The sequence below is a fragment of the Arachis hypogaea genome, chromosome 18, assembly GCF_003086295.3.
Source record: "Arachis hypogaea cultivar Tifrunner chromosome 18, arahy.Tifrunner.gnm2.J5K5, whole genome shotgun sequence".
Classification (NCBI taxonomy): Eukaryota; Viridiplantae; Streptophyta; class Magnoliopsida; order Fabales; family Fabaceae; genus Arachis; species Arachis hypogaea.
In genome coordinates, this window is record NC_092053.1 from 115467135 (window position 1) to 115487476 (window position 20342).

A 20342-nucleotide genomic window follows, 5' to 3' on the forward strand; every position below is an offset into this window, starting at 1 on the left:
AACTCACTTAATCCCAAAGCCCTAAAACCGAAATTTTGGAGAAAAGAACTGAGAGGGATTCGAGATTTTTCTTACCCGTTTCTTATATGAGTTTTGTAGAGCTCTTCACGAGGAACGCGTAGCAGCAAACGGTGCGACGATCGGAGCTATGTGGCTCAAGATATGAACTAGGGAAGATTGAAGTGAATAGTGCTCAATCTCTTCTCCTCTCCCTCTTTCAATTCTGATGTGTGTGTGTTTGTGAAAGGGTAAGGTTCATTAAATGAACCTTATATATGTTGGGCTTGGGCCCAACTTGGGTCCGGTCCAACTCGTTAGCGTTTTTAGCCCGTTGGCCTAACTTCGGGCCAAACCTTTAAAATTAATGCCCGGTTTTTCATTTCTAATGTTTTTCTAAGGTTTTTTACTGTTTCCACTTTTTCTCGCGCAGCACCGGGAAGACTTGAACCGATTCAACTGCCGGTTTGTAATTTTTCGCAGAAAACACATTTTCTGACTTAGAAAGACCTACTGAGTCCAAAAATCACATTTAAATCCTCAAATTCTCAGGCTAATATTTCGAAACCTATTTTGGGCAATTAATTACTTAATTAACCGGTTAATTAGTTGCAGTTGTTACAAAATCACTCTCATTAAAAGAGCGTGTACACGCGCCGAAACCCCAAAAATGTTACCTGTCTCTTCGCCTTCTAATTTGAAAAACCATTCATATCTCCTACTCAAAACTGCAATAAAGGAATTTGAAATCTCTCTCAAAATCTCTCAAAAATCTTTCAAATTCTCTGTGGAAACTACTGCAAAATCTGGTGGTGCATTTGAGATCATTAACAAAAAACACAGAAAAAGATCAATATAGATTCCTCAAGGTACTAACAAAACTACTTGTTATTATGTTTAGTTTCTAATTCTCCTTCACATTTCTCGCAATTCTCGCATTTCTACTAGTTCGTTTTAAGGTTTAGTGGATCGAGTTTGTTCATTTAGTAGATCGAGTTTCTCTGATTCAATTTTTTCTTGTTTTTCTCTATAACTGGGCATCGAATCAAATTGTGTTGGTATTTTATTGATTTTGATAAATAATTTGGTTCATTTCTTAGTTTAATTGAGGTTCATTTAGATCCAGAAATGTATTGGATGTGTTTTTGTTGATGATTGAGTCTTTATGACTTCTTGTTCAAATCAGAACCAATTTCAGTTCATTTGTGAATTAACCAAGGTTCACTTGATGCTGCTGTTAAATATTGACCAAATTTTTTATTCCTTAAGAAATTTTGGTTCATTTCTTAGTTTAATTTATGTTCATTTGGTTTTGTTTCACTTGAATTTGTTGAACTTGTTCATGTGTGGTTGTTTAGTTTATTTTTGTTCAAATATGAACTAATTTTGGTTTATTTGTGAATTAATTGAGGTTCACTTGATTATGCTCTTAAGTATTGACCAAATTTTTTATTCCTTAAGAAATTTTGGTTTATTTCTTAGTTTAATGTAGGTTCATTTGGTTTCGTTTCACTTGAATTTGCTGAACTTGTTCATGTGTGGTTGTTTAGTTAGTTTTTGTTCAAATCAGAACTAATTTTGATTCATTTGTGAATTAATTTAGGTTCGCTTGATGCTGCTGTTAAGTATTGGACAAATTTTTTTATTTCTTACTGCCAAAATGACAAAGAAGACTATCTTAAAAAAGGAGAAGCCAATTTATGATATAAGCATATATACATTAAATTAACTCTATTTTTATGTTATAAATATATCACATAACATAATGTTTCAAATCCTTGCAGAAAACTCACGATTTGAGATGCTCAACAAGATGGATAGCTAACGTATTCGCCAACATGAGTGAATGAAAAAAATCTATCATCGAGGAAATGAGATTTGGTGCCTTGAGAGATATTCCATCATTGAATATCTCGCACAAACTCTTGAGGAAATTGATACTTTTCTTTGATCTCTACAAAGATTCTTGGAGACGCACTATGGAAAAATCTACATAACCCCTGCCAAAATAAGAGATGCATTAGGCCTAAATTCAAGCAGTATTATACCTTCCAGTTTTTACATTTGTATTTTTTCTTTTTGATCTTTTTGTTATTTTTATATTAATTTTTTTATTTTAAATTATTTCGATGCTGGTGCTATTGTAGGGCTAATTTTTCTGAAAAAGTTAAATACAGCAAACTGAATGAGCAGTAGAAAAAAATTATTGATAGCTTTAAAGGTGCTACTTTGGTGTCTTTGACAAAATCTGTGATCGAGATGAGTGTTGAATGGGAGAAAAATCTTCTGAAATTCAAGAGGATGTTCATTGTCTTCATCTAGAAATGCTTTTTGTTGCCGACAACAATAAGCACAGTCTCCCTAATCCATAAGCCACTTGCCCTTCATGTGGAGACAGCCCGAGAATAGAATTGGGCATATCATGTGTTCATCTTCTTGCTCAAAGGGAACAAAGCCCAGAAAATAGGAGAGAAACTTTCAGTTGATGGTTGTGTCTTTGTATTAATGATAATCTATTTCCATGAATCGATGTTCACTGATGCAGCAGAAGATGATGCTCCCGGGCCACCATGGGTCACGTACTGGACAAGGAGAAGGCTGGTCGACAGGATTGCCTTTTGAGGCAAAGAATGAAATGGTAACTAAAAAAGATCATTTTCCTTAAAATTTCAGTTCAGTTGCTTCTCAATTATTGTGCTAACTAAATAAGTTTCTATTTTAGGGCCTCATAAAAAAGAGCAGAGCTTAAGGGGGAAGAGAAAGAAGAAAAGAAGGAAAAAATAAAGGAAAAAGAAGAAGAAAGAAAGAAAAAAAAGAAACCTATCATTCTGCATTCGTCTTCGGAAGAAGAAACTGATTCTGAATATAAGTATACTTCTCACCATGACTTAACAGAAACTATCTACTTATTTAAAGTTATATATTTTTATTTTAACAATTTTTTATATGTATTGCAGAGAAGAAAAAAAAATGCAAAAAACACCACCTAAGAAACGAAAACAACCACAAAGAGTGGCAAAGAAACAAAACAAAAAAAGGAAGATTGTTCAACCGGATTCATCTTCGGAAACCGAAACTGAATCCGAAGATGAGTACGATTCAGAAATAATTATTTTATTGTTATAAATATATATTCTGTTTTTATTAATTGAGTCTTTTTGACTGCTTGTTCAAATCTGAACTAATTTCGGTTCATTGGTGAATTAATTAAGGTTCACTTGATGATGTTGATAAGTATTGACCAAATGTTTTATTCCTTATGTAATTTTGGCTCATTTCTTAGTTTAATTGAAGTTCATTTGGTTTAGGTTTACTTGAATTTGCTGAAATTGCTCATGTGTGCTTGTTTACTTAGTTATAGCTCTGATATTTGTCAGCTGTATATATTCAATGTATTTTCGGTGATGATTGAGTCATTTTGACTGCTTAACTGAGGTTCGCTTGGCTGCTTATTTCTCTGCTTGTTTTCGAACATGGATTGTATGTTGCAATCGTTTAAAAATTTTGGTTCATTTCATTTTGAATTAAGGTTCATCCTGATTTTAAATCAAAACTTTTTGTATGAATTTTTAGAAGCGAAGAAATAGAGGAGATAAGTAAAAAAAAAAAAGAAAAGAAATAGAAAAAAGAATGAAGAAAAAAAATGACAGTCCTGCAAAAAGAAAAGTTGCTCAGGCTGAAACACAACAAAATGACTGTAACTCGACAGACGCGCACTATGATTCACCACACACGTAAGATCTAGTTTCTTATATAAAGTTCTTTTTCTTTCTCTGCTAAGTTTTCCTAAAACCTTATATAATTTCTTTGGTTTTACTGAATATTTATTTTTTTGCTTAGACTGCCAACTATAAATTTGTGCAGTGAAAATGAATCTGTGTTTCAAACACAGACAAGCTTGGAACAGTCTATAAACGCAACGAGAAATACCATGTAATTTCTCTTAATATTTATTTACTTCTTCTGCTTTTAATTAGAATATCTTGGTTGATGATTTTAATTTCGTATCTTTTTTATTAGAAAAAATACACCTGAATCCTCGGTTAGACTATTTACAAGAAAAAGATGGCATGAAAAAAAGGAAAAACATAGTTTACAACCTGCAACTATGTAAGTTGACATACTTACATTGTTCTATTAAATTTAGCTAATAATAAGTTTTTTTTTTTAATTATTGACACGAAATTTTATTTACTATGAGTAGCCCAAGAGCATATCGTGAAGAACAAATCCTTGTAGTTTGACAACAAAGTCAGTCTGAATCTCTGGATATGTGAGTTTTTCAATTTACTTTTATATTCTAATCAATGTGCAGATTTTTAATTTACTTTACTACATTTTAACTCCTTTTCTGTTTACCTTCATTAGAGTTCCTATTGCAATTGCTCTTCTAAGTTCTCTTAAGGAAGAGCTAAAACAAGCAAAAACATTTACCTTTATCCCTTTACAAACTCAAACAGAAGAAGCTTTTGTTAATGAGTAAGTTCTAGTTAAAATAATTTTTATTAGTCTTGATGCTATATCATAATAATTTTGGTTCATTTTAAAACACTTTACTGTGTAATCAAACCGCCCTCCACAATAGCAAGCTCCTGCAGAAACTTCGGCAAGGGAATCAGAGCAAGAAGCTTCTGTTAATGAGTAAGTTCTACTTAAAATTCTTTTTATTAGTTTTGATGCTATATCATAATAATTTCAGTTCATTTTAAAACACTTTACTGTATAATCCAGCTACTCTCCACAACAGCAAGCCCCCATAGAAACTTCGGCAAGGAAATCAGAGCAAGAAGCTCTTATTAATGGGTAAGTTAAAGTATATTTTTTGTCCTGAAGTTTGGCAAAAGTTTCAAAAATACTCCTAATTTTTATTCTATTTCAATTTTGTCCCAAAAGTTTTCGATTTGCATCAAATATATCCTCGACAGCTAAATTTTCAAAAAATTTAAGACTAATCTAACAATAATGCATGAAAATTATGCTTGATTTATTTGTATTGAGAGTTTTTCTTATGAAATTGTTGATCAATTGGTCTTAAATTTTTTGAAAAATTAGCCGTCAGGGTTATATTTGATGCAAATAAAAAACTTTTGGGACAAAATTGAAACAAAATAAAATTTAGGAGTATTTTTGAAACTTTTATCAAACTTTAGGGACAAAAAATATACTTTACCCTTCTTTTTATTAGTTTTGATGCTATATCATAATAATTTCAGTTCATTTTAAAATACTTTATTGTGTAATCCAACTGCCCTCCACAACCTTAACAGCAAACCTCCACAGAAACTTTGGCAAGAGAATCAGAGCATCCTGATAATGAGTAAGTTCTATTAATTAATTAAAATTTTTAAAATAAATACCAAAATATATTAATTAAATGATAATCATATGCTTCTGCATCTTAGAAGATAGAAGTATAGAACTTGAGATGGAGGAATCTCAAAAATAATCACATAAATATAGTCAAACTGAAAAGAAAAAAATTGAGGTTATAAAAGTTAATAAGCTTCCCACTTTTGAACTTGAAAAAATGGTAAATGGCACAAAAAAATATAGATTTAATATCTAGTGATTAAAGATCATATCTTTTAAAAGTTTGGTTTGGGCTATATTAAAAATAATAAGGAGAATTTTTTTTGCATGTATTGTCAACTTGGACATGACACTAAAACAGTGTTACTGGTAAAAGAGAAAAATGCTGAAGATTCTAGTCCATAAATCCTATGAAACTATTGAAATTTTTTTAAAAAAACTTCAGATTTAAGAATGTAGGAAGGGAGGTTCATTTCCTTTCTTTACATGCTGAAGACACATAGAAAGGCTACTGGAATGACACGCGTTGAGAGAAAAACTAAGGGAAAGGCTAATTCTCTGCTTTGTAGCAGAACATGGGTCCCACATAGCTTTGTTTGTCGGTTACTTTTTTTTTTCACGGTATCTCCCAACTGGTCAAGGACTAATTCGTCGCGAATCTGAGCTCCATTTAAGGGTCTGTCGCTGGCCAATGGATTGCTGCATACACAAGACTTATCCAAGTGCTTATGATTATAACGTTGGGTTAACTAAAGTGTTAATTCTTTTTGTAACTAATGTTAAAACTTAAAAGTTATTGAAAAGCTGTGATGGGTTATTTTACAAAAAAAAGAGTGACTTGGATTTAAGAGGACTAACAGGTTTGGGTTTAACAAAAAAAAGACCTTAGTCTTATTACTAAGAGTGGATTGTAAGACCACAAAAAAAAGATTGGATTGGATTGAATTGACCCAAGAAAAAAAGAAGGTATGCATATCATGTTACAAAATTTTTTGTTTTTCTGAAAAGTCTTAAATAAAAATGTTATAAATAAAAAACCTATAAAAATGTGTAATTTAATAATTAAAATTGTAACCATATTTGTTGGCGAGATAAAAGATCAATAACAATCACCTTTATTTACTTGTAACGTAGAGAGTATGGTACTCTTAATTATTTTATTACTCAATTTCCTTATCGCTACATTTATAATTTTTATTTTTTCTAAATTGTTAATAATTTTAATTAACATAAATAAGTGAATGAAAATACAAATAAAAATAAAAAACATAAGTATGAGGGAAAAAAAAGTAAAAATAGAAAGATTATAAAAATAAATTAAAATAAAAATACGAAGGCTATGAAAATAAATAATCATAAAATTAAATAATTAGTAAAAATGATTAATATACATAGTATGGCTTATAACAGAAATAATAATTGTAGTACATATTATGTATATTAATAATTATTATTTCTATTATAGGCCATATTATGTATATTAATAATTTTTATTAATTATTTAATTTTATAATTATTTATTTTCATAGTCTTCATATTTTTATTATAATTTATTTTTATAATCTTTTTATTTTTACTTTTTTTCCCTCCTACTTATGTTTTTATTTTTATTTGTATTTTCATTCACTTATTTATGTTAATTGAAATTATTAACAATTTAAAAAAATAAAAATTATAAATGTAGCGATAAGGAAACTGAGTAATAAAATAATCAGGAGTACCGTCCGTACTCTAGTTACAAGTAAATAAAGGTGATTGTTATTGACAATTAATTTTTAAGAAATGCTCTTTAATTTCATAAAAAAAATTAATACTTCATTTTCAATTCAAAAATTATATTATCACTATCTTTTATCTTGCCAACAAATATGGTCACAACTTTAATTATTAAATTACACATTTTTATAGGTTTTTTATTTATAACATTTTTATTTAAAGCTTTTCAGCAAAACAAAAAATTTTGTAACATAATAAGCATACCTCCTTTTTTTTTTGTCAATCCAATCCAATCTTTTTTTTGTGGTCTTACAATCCACTCTTAGTAATAAGACTAAGGTCTTTTTTTGCTAAACCCAAACTTGTTAGTCCTCTTGAAACCGAGTCACTCTTTTTTGTAAAATAACCCATGACAGTTTTGCAATAACTTTTAACATTAGTTATAAAAAAAAATTAATACTTTAGTTAACCCAATGTTATAACACTTGGGTAAGTAATCGACAAATAAAACTATGTGGGACCCATGTTTTGCTACAAAACAGACAGTTAGCTTTTCTTTAATTTCTCTCTCAACGCATGTCATTCCAGCAGTCTTCCCATGTGTCTTCAGCATATAAAAAAAGGAAAAGGTTTTAACATAGTAGAATCTCCCAGATAGAAAACGTCAAATAGAGTTTTCATGGACTAGCCAAGAAGGGCTCGATAAAGTTTGGGTATCTAAGACAAAGATTTCTAATATTATAAGTGTATTTGAAGTCTCAAAACATCCAAAAATCAGAAGTGGTACGTAAATAATAGATGTTATATCAGAAGTGGTACCTAAATACTATTTCAATCATCTCAAATCCAAGACTAGTGATTCGGTTAAGTTTACCAACGGTATTCAAGCCAAAATTTTTGGTATTGCAAATGTGGGTTAGGATAATTATCACGTGCTTTTAATAGATGATTTAACTCATAATCTATTGAGTGTTACTTAATTCTATAACTAATGTGATAGAGTTGTATTTAATGCATACGAATGTAAAGTTATTAATAGAGTAAAATTTTTTCTCGGTTCTTAATCATTTTGTAAATTTCATTCCATTCCATCATTAATTGAAAAATGATATTGCAGTCTTTAATTATTGTCTTTGTTAAACCTTTTACTCCCTCTATTAATGCTACCGTCTAGAATTAACGAATGTTGTCTATGTGTACTGTTAACTCAACACATGTCAAGCAATTATTTAAGAGACAAATTATCCTTTGATGACTTAGCAAAATGTTGCATTTTAGAGAGGTCAAAAATGCTTTACTTCTTCTTTCTTTTGTTGTTCAACCAGATTTCTTGGTTTGCAAAAATTTGTTGATTTACAAAAATTTGTTGTAGGTGAAATTGAAACCATAAAAGCCAGATTTAAAAACTGTAGAGCCTCAAGCTCAACAAAGTGAGCAAACAAGTAAGTTCTTAATTTTGATGGATCTCTTTTACTTCTTTTTGCCTCTCAGTTTTTTACTGCATATTTTCTGACATTCAGATTCTAATGATTGAAATATATTGTTTGTAGATGAATCAAAATATGTACATGTAACATTTCAGTTGCAAAAGAATTGCTTTTTTGGCAAACACTTTCTAATAGTTGGAGATGATCCTATTCTTGGTTCTTGGGACTCTTTAGAGGGATTACCAATGATTTGGTGTTACGGGCATGTGTGGGCCATGAATTTGGTGAGTATCCTCTTCAATACATAAAACTATTCTAAAAGAAGAAGAAGAAGTAAAACATTTTTGACCTCTCTAAAATGCAGTATTTTACTGAGTCACTAGAAAATAATTTGTCCTTTAAATAGTTGCTTTGTAACACCCTACCACACAAAGCTTTACGCTTAAGTCGTAAAACAAAGGTGATGTGGTATTACGACCTCTAAAATAAAATAAGTACATATAATAGCAGAAGAGTTATAATATGCTAGGAGCCTTGAAGGATAGGGAAAATAAAAATCGCGAGATAAAAGCGCAACGCTCAAGGAACGAGTTAACTTACGTGCTAAGAAAACCATAACTATCAAACATAAGCTAACAGAAGTAGGAATAGAGTGCCAAAGATACAAAATAACAAGCTCCTAACTCAGCCTGCGAAGTCAAGACTGGCCGGAGAATATTTACACATATAAACATACATATCCAAAACCCAAAAGTACATACACACAATCCTGCCTCTCCATAAACCTCTAAGAGGATCAAAAAGGACAAGTTATGCGGAGAGAAAGCTAAGTACATATATATACATCACTGTACAAGAAAACTATACAACAACACTATCCAGTAACCCCTCCGCTTTAAGAGTCCAGACGCCTAACGAGATGGCTCCCGACCTGCATCTGAAAAACAACAACATAGTATGGAATGAGAACCGGAGGTTCTCAGTATGGTAAAGGTGCCTCACACATAATATATAAGGTCCTGGGAATGCCAGAGGCAATCCTAGAACGCCGACACTTAGATTGTAGAGCTTAAAGTATTAAACAGAAGCCATAAAAGGTGGTTTCCTAAAAATATTTAATTATAACTTAACTTAACCTTAAATCTAAGTCCTATACTGCCATTCCTCCATACCTCCAATTCCATCATGCATTTTCACAGACAAATAAACAGATAAAGGCAAACACAAGAAAGTTACAACTACTGCAGGTAACAAATACACATTTAGCATGGCAAATACAGATAGGCACACCCAATTAGAGCACAAGCAAGTAATTCAAGTAATATGCATATGATGCATGCCTGTCCTATGGCTGATGAGGCTCATCTGTCGGTTATCCAGCCAACCCGACAAGTCTGAATTGTCCTTAGACTGTCCCCCGACGTGCATCCCCAAGAGTCTATGCATAGATTTTTCTCAAATAATCAATATTGCTCACTGGGGGTAACATTCCCGGGAATTTATATAGTGCCCGGTCACACTTACGTCGTAGGGTCAACAGAGTATCGAGTTTTCAACCTGGTACACGTGGTGGCAAGCCACGGCACTTAATCCAGGGAATCTCGTATCTCAGATTATTCAAATTCATAAGCCATATAAATAATTCAATTATAATTCATCAACATTCACATCATTCTCAATTGCATCTCATTCATCATCATACATTAAACATATTCAATCCTTATCCTTCATTATATCACCTCCCATTCCATTCATCAATAGTTTCAATTCAAAACATAATTCATTCTTTTCTAAGAATCAAACTTCAAACTTAAAACATACTCACTTTCTTAATAACTCAAAATCAAACCATATAACCTTTAAATCTAAATCTCTTTTAAATAATCATCTAAATAAAATCTCTAATTTTTTATAAAATTTCGGCAGCATCTCCTCTAAAACTCGGACTTTGCCACCCTTTTCGGGTCCAAACCTGCTTTCTTTTCAATTCAACATACCCTTCCTCATCATCATAACAATCACCACAATAAATCTACTTCAAATCAACAATTAAACTCATACAATATTCAAATCCAACAACCAAAATTCAACTAAGAATCATAGTTCACAAATCCTAGGCTTTTAACACAAATACCTCAAATCAATAATTCACCAAATCATTAGTTAATCAACAAGCACCAAACTAACCATGTTCATCAACAATAACATTCAACATCCAAAATTAATAACTAATTATCCAATAAACTTCAACCAATTATATTCATCGACAAATTACTAAATATTAAATATACACCTGCATTCCAACTTATCCTATGGTCATCTAGCCTAAGTTTTCACAGAACATTATATATTAAATGCAAGAAACCTAAACCATACCTTGGCCGATTTCCACGTAACGACCAAAGCTATTTATTCAAAACCAAGACAACCCCTCAAAACTCAACTAATCCGCTTCCTCCAAGTTCCAGTATTCACAATTTCAAGCTCCAATTATTTATTTTCAACCTAATACACATTCATAATACATATATACCCAATTTAATACTCAAAGCTCAAATTTAATGAAATTAAAATAGAATTATCGTATCCTCACCTTACCCAAGCTTCACATAAGCAAGAGTGAACGTTTCTCTCAAGCTAATTGGATCCTAAAACATCAGAAATCAAAGAAATTCAATATTCCCACTTAAAATTCGAAAATTGGGGGAAGATGAAGCTGAGAGTGAAATAGCAAGTTACCTATGAAATTGTTCCGGTAGAAATGTAGAGCTCGACGCGGTGAACGCGTGGCCGCAAACGGTACGGCGATTGGAGCTCGGATCGGAAAGTTACGGTAATTTGAATTTACCGTAAAGCGTTGGAACGTTTTCTCGTTCTCCCATTCCCTTTGCTCGCTGGAACGTGTGTATGGAGAGAAAGAGGAAATGTTTGGTTTCATTTAATGTCCTTTTGGGCTGGTTTGGGCCCACGGGCCCGGTTCGGGCCCGGTTCGGTCCGTTCGGTCCAATCTTGGACCGATTTTTTTGAAATTGGTGTCAAAATTCTCGTTTCGATGAGCTCTATCCTAATTTAATATAATATTCACATTTCTAATCCTCCTTATTAAAAACTAATTTATTAACTAATTATCTACTAATTTAACCGGGGTTTACATCCTACCCACCTAATAAAGAATTTTGCCCTCAAAATTCAAATATAGTTACCTGAAAAGAGATGTGGATAGTCCTTTCGCATATCTGATTCGAGTTCCCAGGTATGTTCCTCGATACCAGCTCGTCTCCAAGCTACTTTTACCAATGATACTTCCCTTCCTCGTAATCGTTTAACACTGGTGTCATCAATCCTCACCGGAATTACTGGGAGTGTTAGATCTTCTCTCACTTGAATTGGTTCTGGTTCTAGAACATGACTTGCATCAGGAGTATACTTCCGAAGCTGTGATACATGAAATACATCGTGCAAATTCGAAAGGTACGGCGGTAAGGCAATTCTATAAGCCACTGGTCCAATTCTCTTCAGAATCTCAAACGGTCCAATATAACGGGGATTCAGTTTCTTGGTCTTAATAGCTCTTCCCACGCCAGTGGTTGGTGTAACTCTCAGAAAGACATGTTCTCCCTCTTCGAATTCCAAAGGCTTTCGCCTCTGATCAGCATAGCTCTTCTGGCGGCTTTGGGCTATAAGCATTCGACTACGAATCTTCTTTATTTGCTCAGTCGTTTCAGCTATCATTTCAGGCCCTAATAAACTCCTTTCTCCAGTTTCATACCAACACAACGGAGACTGACATTTTCTGCCATACAGAGCTTCATATGGAGCCATTCCGATGCTCGCATGGTAGCTATTATTATAAGCAAATTCCACTAATGGCATATATCGATCCCAGCTCGCCGGCTGGTCCAAAACACAAGCCCTTAGCATATCCTCCAAGGTCTGAATAGTTCTCTCTGACTGACCATCTGTCTGAGGGTGATATGCAGTACTCAAACTTAACTGAGTCCCGAATGCACGCTGAAAAGCTCCCCAGAACCTTGATGTGAAACGAGGATCCCTATCAGATATAATGGTAGAAGGCACGCCATGCAACCTGACAATCTCTTTAATATACATTCGAGCCAATTCCTCCATTGTGCAACTTATTCGGATAGGAAGAAAGTGAGCTGATTTTGTTAGTCGATCCACAACCACCCAAATAGCGTCACAACCAGATCGGGTTCTAGGCAAACCTATCACAAAATCCATTGCGATACTCTCCCATTTCCATTGTGGAATCTCCAAAGGCTGAAGGGTCCCTGATGGTCTCTGATGCTCAATCTTAACCTTCTGACACGTTAAACATTTAGATACATGCAATGCCACATCATTCTTCATACCTGGCCACCAGAACATCGCTTTCAGATCCTGATACATTTTAGTGCTCCCTGGGTGAATTGAAAACCCGCTCTTGTGAGCTTCCTTCAAGATACTTTGTCGTAGGTCTCCAACATCAGGCACAATAATCCGGTTCTTGAACCTCCATAAACCATCCTGACCTTTTGACATTCTCCACTGTTTTCCCTGTTCAACTGCTGGTAATACCTTACGTAACGCTTCACTATCTTGATGAGCCTTCAGAAGTTCTGATTTAAAATCACTTGAAATCTGCAACTGACTCAAACACAAGATTCCAGATTCTTCTCTAACTCCCAAATTCAAACCTTGAAATGCCTTCAGTAACTCTTCCTCCCGTAGCATCATCCAAGCTGCATATAAAGACTTCCGACTCAAAGCGTCCGCCACAACGTTCGCTTTTCCTGGATGATAATTCAATTCAAAATCATAATCTTTCAGAAGCTCCATCCACCTCCTCTGACGCATATTCAACTCTTTCTGCTCAAAAAGATACTTCAAACTCTTATGGTCTGAGAAAACATGAAACTTAACGCCATAGAGGTAGTGCCTCCAAATCTTTAAAGCAAACACAACAGCAGCAAGTTCTAAATCATGTGTCGGGTAGTTCATCTCATGCGGCCTTAACTGCCGTGAGGCGTATGCTACAACATTCTGGTGCTGCATCAAAACACACCCCAAACCTTTCAGAGATGCATCACAATACACTTCAAACGGTTCACTTGGTTCAGGTAATACCAATACAGGTGCAGTAGTCAACCTGTGCTTCAATGCCTGGAAACTCTCTTCACATTCCGGAGTCCAGATAAAAGGTGTATCCTTCCTAGTCAACTTAGTTAAAGGTAAGGCGAGCTGTGAAAATCCCTTAATGAATCTGCGATAATACCCTGCCAAACCTAAGAAACTCCTGATCTCTGTCACTGAAGTTGGTCGCTCCCAATTCATCACTGCTTCCACCTTAGCAGGATCCACAGCTATCCCCTGCTTACTCACCACGTGGCCGAGAAACTTCACTTCACTCTTCCAGAACTCACATTTAGATAGCTTAGCATATAACTTCCTGTCTCTCAGAATTTGCAGCACAGTTCGCAATTGATCAGCATGTTCCTCTTCAGTCTTAGAATAAACAAGAATGTCATCAATAAAGACAATAACAAACTTGTCCAGATACGGTCGAAAAATCCTGTTCATATAATCCATAAATACTGCCGGGGCATTAGTTAACCTGAAAGACATCACTGTATACTCATAATGACCATAACGGGTTCTGAAAGCAGTTTTCGGAATATCCTCGTCTCTAACCCTTATCTGATGATATCCGGATCGCAAATCAATCTTAGAAAATACACCGGCACCCTGTAACTGATCCATTAGATCATCGATTCTAGGCAACGGATATTTATTCTTCACAGTGATCTTATTCAATTGCCGATAATCGACACACAGCCGTATACTCCCATCCTTCTTCTTTACCAGTAACACTGGCGCTCCCCACGGAGAAACACTTGGTCGGATAAAATGCTTACCCAACAGATCTTCCAGCTGAGCTTTCAGTTCAGCCATTTCTAAAGGCGACATCCTATAAGGAGTAATTGAAATTGGACCGGATCCAGGTACCAACTCAATTGCAAATTCAACCTCTCGGTTAGGTGGGAATTCATTAATATCATCCGGAAACACATTTGAAAATTCACATACAACCGGAATTTGCTCTAAACTCTGATCATCACCTGATACTCCCGCAGTTAATAACATAATACCCTGACATTCGGTTCCAGAACAGTTTACTATCATAGAGTTCAAATAGTAACTATTCACCACAACCGGTGCTTCTGACCCTTCTGGCATAAACTGTACTGACTTCTCAGAACAATCAAGCAAAACATGATTCTTGGATAACCAATCCAATCCCAAAATGAGATCAAGACCAGTCATAGGCAAACAAATCAAATCATGCACAAATTCACGCTGTTGCACTCGAAAAGGAACTTGTGGACATTCTATCCTAGTCACCATAGCTTCATGAGTAGCATTATATACTTTCAAATCATAACCTAAGACCACCATTCTCAATCTTAATTCATGGGCCTTTTCAAATGCAATAAATGAATGACTTGCTCCTGAATCAAATAAAGCATTTAAGATTTTACCAGCCATTTCACAATTACCTCTAATCAGTGTCTCAGATCCCTCAGCACCAATGGTAGAAGTGGTGTATACTCTCCCCGGCTGCTGCACCCTACCAGTCTCATACTTCTTCTTCTCAGGGCAATTACTGGCTATATGCCCGGGCTGTCCACAGGAATAGCACACTCCAAGTCCTAGTCTGCACGGAACTCCAGGATGATACTTTCCGCACTTCTGACAATTCAGATCTTGCTGTGGCTGCTTCCCAAACCTTTTTCCTTGATTAGCAGTAATATTCGGCCTTCTATAATTACCCTGACCCTGAGTCTGCTGCGGAACAAAGCCTCCACGCTTGAAATTCCTACCTCTCGGAGCAAAGTTCCTCCCTGAAGGCCTCTGAAAAGGCATCCTCAAACTCCCTTTCTCTGCTGCCGCCTTCCTCACACAATCCTCAGCCACCCTACTCTTATTCACCAATTCAGAAAATACCCTGATCTCCATTGGGGCAACGAAGCTCAGAATATCGCTCCGAAGACCTCCCTCATATTTAATACACTTCCATTCAGCAAAATCTTCAGGCGCACCTTGACAGATACGAGAAAAGCGACATAACTCCTCAAATTTGCTGGTATACTCAGCAACAGTCATCTGTCCCTGCTTTAACTGCATTAATTCAAGTTCCTTGGCATTTCTAGCTGAATTAGGAAAATATTTCTTATAGAACTCTGTCCGGAAAACCTCCCAAGGAATCGCAGCACCATCAGGCTGCAGGATACGTCGTGTTCCCTGCCACCAATACTGAGCTTCACCTTGCAACTGATAAGTCCCAAATTCAACCCATTGCTCTTCAGGAACCTGCTGTGCCTGTAACGCCCTTTCCATAGCCTGAATCCAATTATCTGCATCAGTGGGATTTGAGGTTCCCCTAAAAGTTGGAGGGCGAACTTTCAGAAATGTAGCAAGTGTCATAGGACCGTCCTCATCATTATTGTTCCCATGATTACCCTGACTTATCTGATTACCCAGTGCCTCAGCTGTTGCCTGCATAGCTGCAGCCATATTTCCCAAGGCAGCCATAAAGTCTACTGGATCAGTCCCTGTGGGTACAGGAGTAACGGTGCCTGTCCTACCTCTACCTCGCCCGCGACCGCGTCCGCGAGTCGACATCTGGTCCCTATACACACCAAACAAGTGATATTAAGTTGATCAGTCTCAATATCGCAGGTCTAATGCTTTAAGTTCCAAATGCATGCTCACAAACGTTTATGCCATATATATCAATCAGATATCCTAATAGCACATATACACATATACAGAGAATGCACAGAAGCACAACCAGTCCGTCTTTCAGGCTCTATAGGAACGAACTGCTCTGATACCATAATGTAACACCCTACCACACAAAGCTTTACGCTTAAGTCGTAAAACAAAGGTGATGTGGTATTACGACCTCTAAAATAAAATAAGTACATATAATAGCAGAAGAGTTATAATATGCTAGGAGCCTTGAAGGATAGGGAAAATAAAAATCGCGAGATAAAAGCGCAACGCTCAAGGAACGAGTTAACTTACGTGCTAAGAAAACCATAACTATCAAACATAAGCTAACAGAAGTAGGAATAGAGTGCCAAAGATACAAAATAACAAGCTCCTAACTCAGCCTGCGAAGTCAAGACTGGCCGGAGAATATTTACACATATAAACATACATATCCAAAACCCAAAAGTACATACACACAATCCTGCCTCTCCATAAACCTCTAAGAGGATCAAAAAGGACAAGTTATGCGGAGAGAAAGCTAAGTACATATATATACATCACTGTACAAGAAAACTATACAACAACACTATCCAGTAACCCCTCCGCTTTAAGAGTCCAGACGCCTAACGAGATGGCTCCCGACCTGCATCTGAAAAACAACAACATAGTATGGAATGAGAACCGGAGGTTCTCAGTATGGTAAAGGTGCCTCACACATAATATATAAGGTCCTGGGAATGCCAGAGGCAATCCTAGAACGCCGACACTTAGATTGTAGAGCTTAAAGTATTAAACAGAAGCCATAAAAGGTGGTTTCCTAAAAATATTTAATTATAACTTAACTTAACCTTAAATCTAAGTCCTATACTGCCATTCCTCCATACCTCCAATTCCATCATGCATTTTCACAGACAAATAAACAGATAAAGGCAAACACAAGAAAGTTACAACTACTGCAGGTAACAAATACACATTTAGCATGGCAAATACAGATAGGCACACCCAATTAGAGCACAAGCAAGTAATTCAAGTAATATGCATATGATGCATGCCTGTCCTATGGCTGATGAGGCTCATCTGTCGGTTATCCAGCCAACCCGACAAGTCTGAATTGTCCTTAGACTGTCCCCCGACGTGCATCCCCAAGAGTCTATGCATAGATTTTTCTCAAATAATCAATATTGCTCACTGGGGGTAACATTCCCGGGAATTTATATAGTGCCCGGTCACACTTACGTCGTAGGGTCAACAGAGTATCGAGTTTTCAACCTGGTACACGTGGTGGCAAGCCACGGCACTTAATCCAGGGAATCTCGTATCTCAGATTATTCAAATTCATAAGCCATATAAATAATTCAATTATAATTCATCAACATTCACATCATTCTCAATTGCATCTCATTCATCATCATACATTAAACATATTCAATCCTTATCCTTCATTATATCACCTCCCATTCCATTCATCAATAGTTTCAATTCAAAACATAATTCATTCTTTTCTAAGAATCAAACTTCAAACTTAAAACATACTCACTTTCTTAATAACTCAAAATCAAACCATATAACCTTTAAATCTAAATCTCTTTTAAATAATCATCTAAATAAAATCTCTAATTTTTTATAAAATTTCGGCAGCATCTCCTCTAAAACTCGGACTTTGCCACCCTTTTCGGGTCCAAACCTGCTTTCTTTTCAATTCAACATACCCTTCCTCATCATCATAACAATCACCACAATAAATCTACTTCAAATCAACAATTAAACTCATACAATATTCAAATCCAACAACCAAAATTCAACTAAGAATCATAGTTCACAAATCCTAGGCTTTTAACACAAATACCTCAAATCAATAATTCACCAAATCATTAGTTAATCAACAAGCACCAAACTAACCATGTTCATCAACAATAACATTCAACATCCAAAATTAATAACTAATTATCCAATAAACTTCAACCAATTATATTCATCGACAAATTACTAAATATTAAATATACACCTGCATTCCAACTTATCCTATGGTCATCTAGCCTAAGTTTTCACAGAACATTATATATTAAATGCAAGAAACCTAAACCATACCTTGGCCGATTTCCACGTAACGACCAAAGCTATTTATTCAAAACCAAGACAACCCCTCAAAACTCAACTAATCCGCTTCCTCCAAGTTCCAGTATTCACAATTTCAAGCTCCAATTATTTATTTTCAACCTAATACACATTCATAATACATATATACCCAATTTAATACTCAAAGCTCAAATTTAATGAAATTAAAATAGAATTATCGTATCCTCACCTTATCCAAGCTTCACATAAGCAAGAGTGAACGTTTCTCTCAAGCTAATTGGATCCTAAAACATCAGAAATCAAAGAAATTCAATATTCCCACTTAAAATTCGAAAATTGGGGGAAGATGAAGCTGAGAGTGAAATAGCAAGTTACCTATGAAATTGTTCCGGTAGAAATGTAGAGCTCGACGCGGTGAACGCGTGGCCGCAAACGGTACGGCGATTGGAGCTCGGATCGGAAAGTTACGGTAATTTGAATTTACCGTAAAGCGTTGGAACGTTTTCTCGTTCTCCCATTCCCTTTGCTCGCTGGAACGTGTGTATGGAGAGAAAGAGGAAATGTTTGGTTTCATTTAATGTCCTTTTGGGCTGGTTTGGGCCCACGGGCCCGGTTCGGGCCCGGTTCGGTCCGTTCGGTCCAATCTTGGACCGATTTTTTTGAAATTGGTGTCAAAATTCTCGTTTCGATGAGCTCTATCCTAATTTAATATAATATTCACATTTCTAATCCTCCTTATTAAAAACTAATTTATTAACTAATTATCTACTAATTTAACCGGGGTTTACATGCTTAATACGTGTTGAATTAACATTATACGTAGACAACATCCGTTAAGTCTAGATGGAGACATTAACAGAGGGGACAAAAAATCTTATAGAGACAATAGTTAGGAGTTACAATATATTTTTTAATCGATAAGGAATAGAATAGAAATTTATGAAATAGTTAAGGGTTGGAGTGAAATTTTACTCTTATCAATAAGGCAACTAAATCTACCCTAGCTTCTTTGAAGTGGATAACATATATTTGTTGTACTTTGAGGACCTAAAATATCAGAATATAAGATGATTGTCTTCAATCATTAATAATAAATGATTGTAAAACAAGAAGTTTGGTTATTCTCGCAAAAACACTCATTTATGAGTTATCTTAAAAGGAAGTAAAATATTTTTTTGAAATCTCTTACAAAAACTATTCTACTTATGATTTATGTGAAAAAAAATAAGATAAAATCTATCTTCACCTCTTCATACTTCACATAAATTCTCTCATCATTTGTTCTCTTTAAAAATTATGATGGCTAAATCTTTTATATAGAATATTTTAGTGTAAAACACAAAAATATTTAACTATTTTAGTGTTTTATATGATTATAATAAAAGTACAAAACATTAATGTAACAAAAAAAATTTAATTATATAAAGATAAAATATTATTGACGTTTTATAAAAAAAATATTATTTTAATTATAAAAAGACAAAATATTACTCACGTTCTATAAAGATCTACAACAGTATATAACATATAATTTGAGTCATTTTTTAAAAATTTACATCTAATAATTCAATATAAAAAAAATCAATTTTGGTAACACTTACAATGTATATCTAAAATTAATGTAACATATTATTTACTATTCTACAAAATTTTTTAATTTTATCACATTTTATATTTTTATTTTTTTTAAATTAAAAAAAGTCGATAAAAAATGAAAAATATAATCATTATTTTATCTATATATTTTAAATTTTACCAAAAGTTTACACCATTTTAGTTGTGGGTAATGTTAGCGTTACTTTCATGGTCTTTTGTGAGGGTATTTATTAAAGTTATTTAATAAATATTTGAATAAATAACTATTTGTATCCATAAAAGATAAAAATACTGATATATGTACCCATACTAAATTAAAACTAAATTTGTACTCACATAAAATATCTACCAGTGTTACAAAAATACCTTCATGAGTTACAAATTTAATTTCAATCTAGTGTAGATATATATATGTGTAACTCAATTTCAATCTAGTGTAGTAGA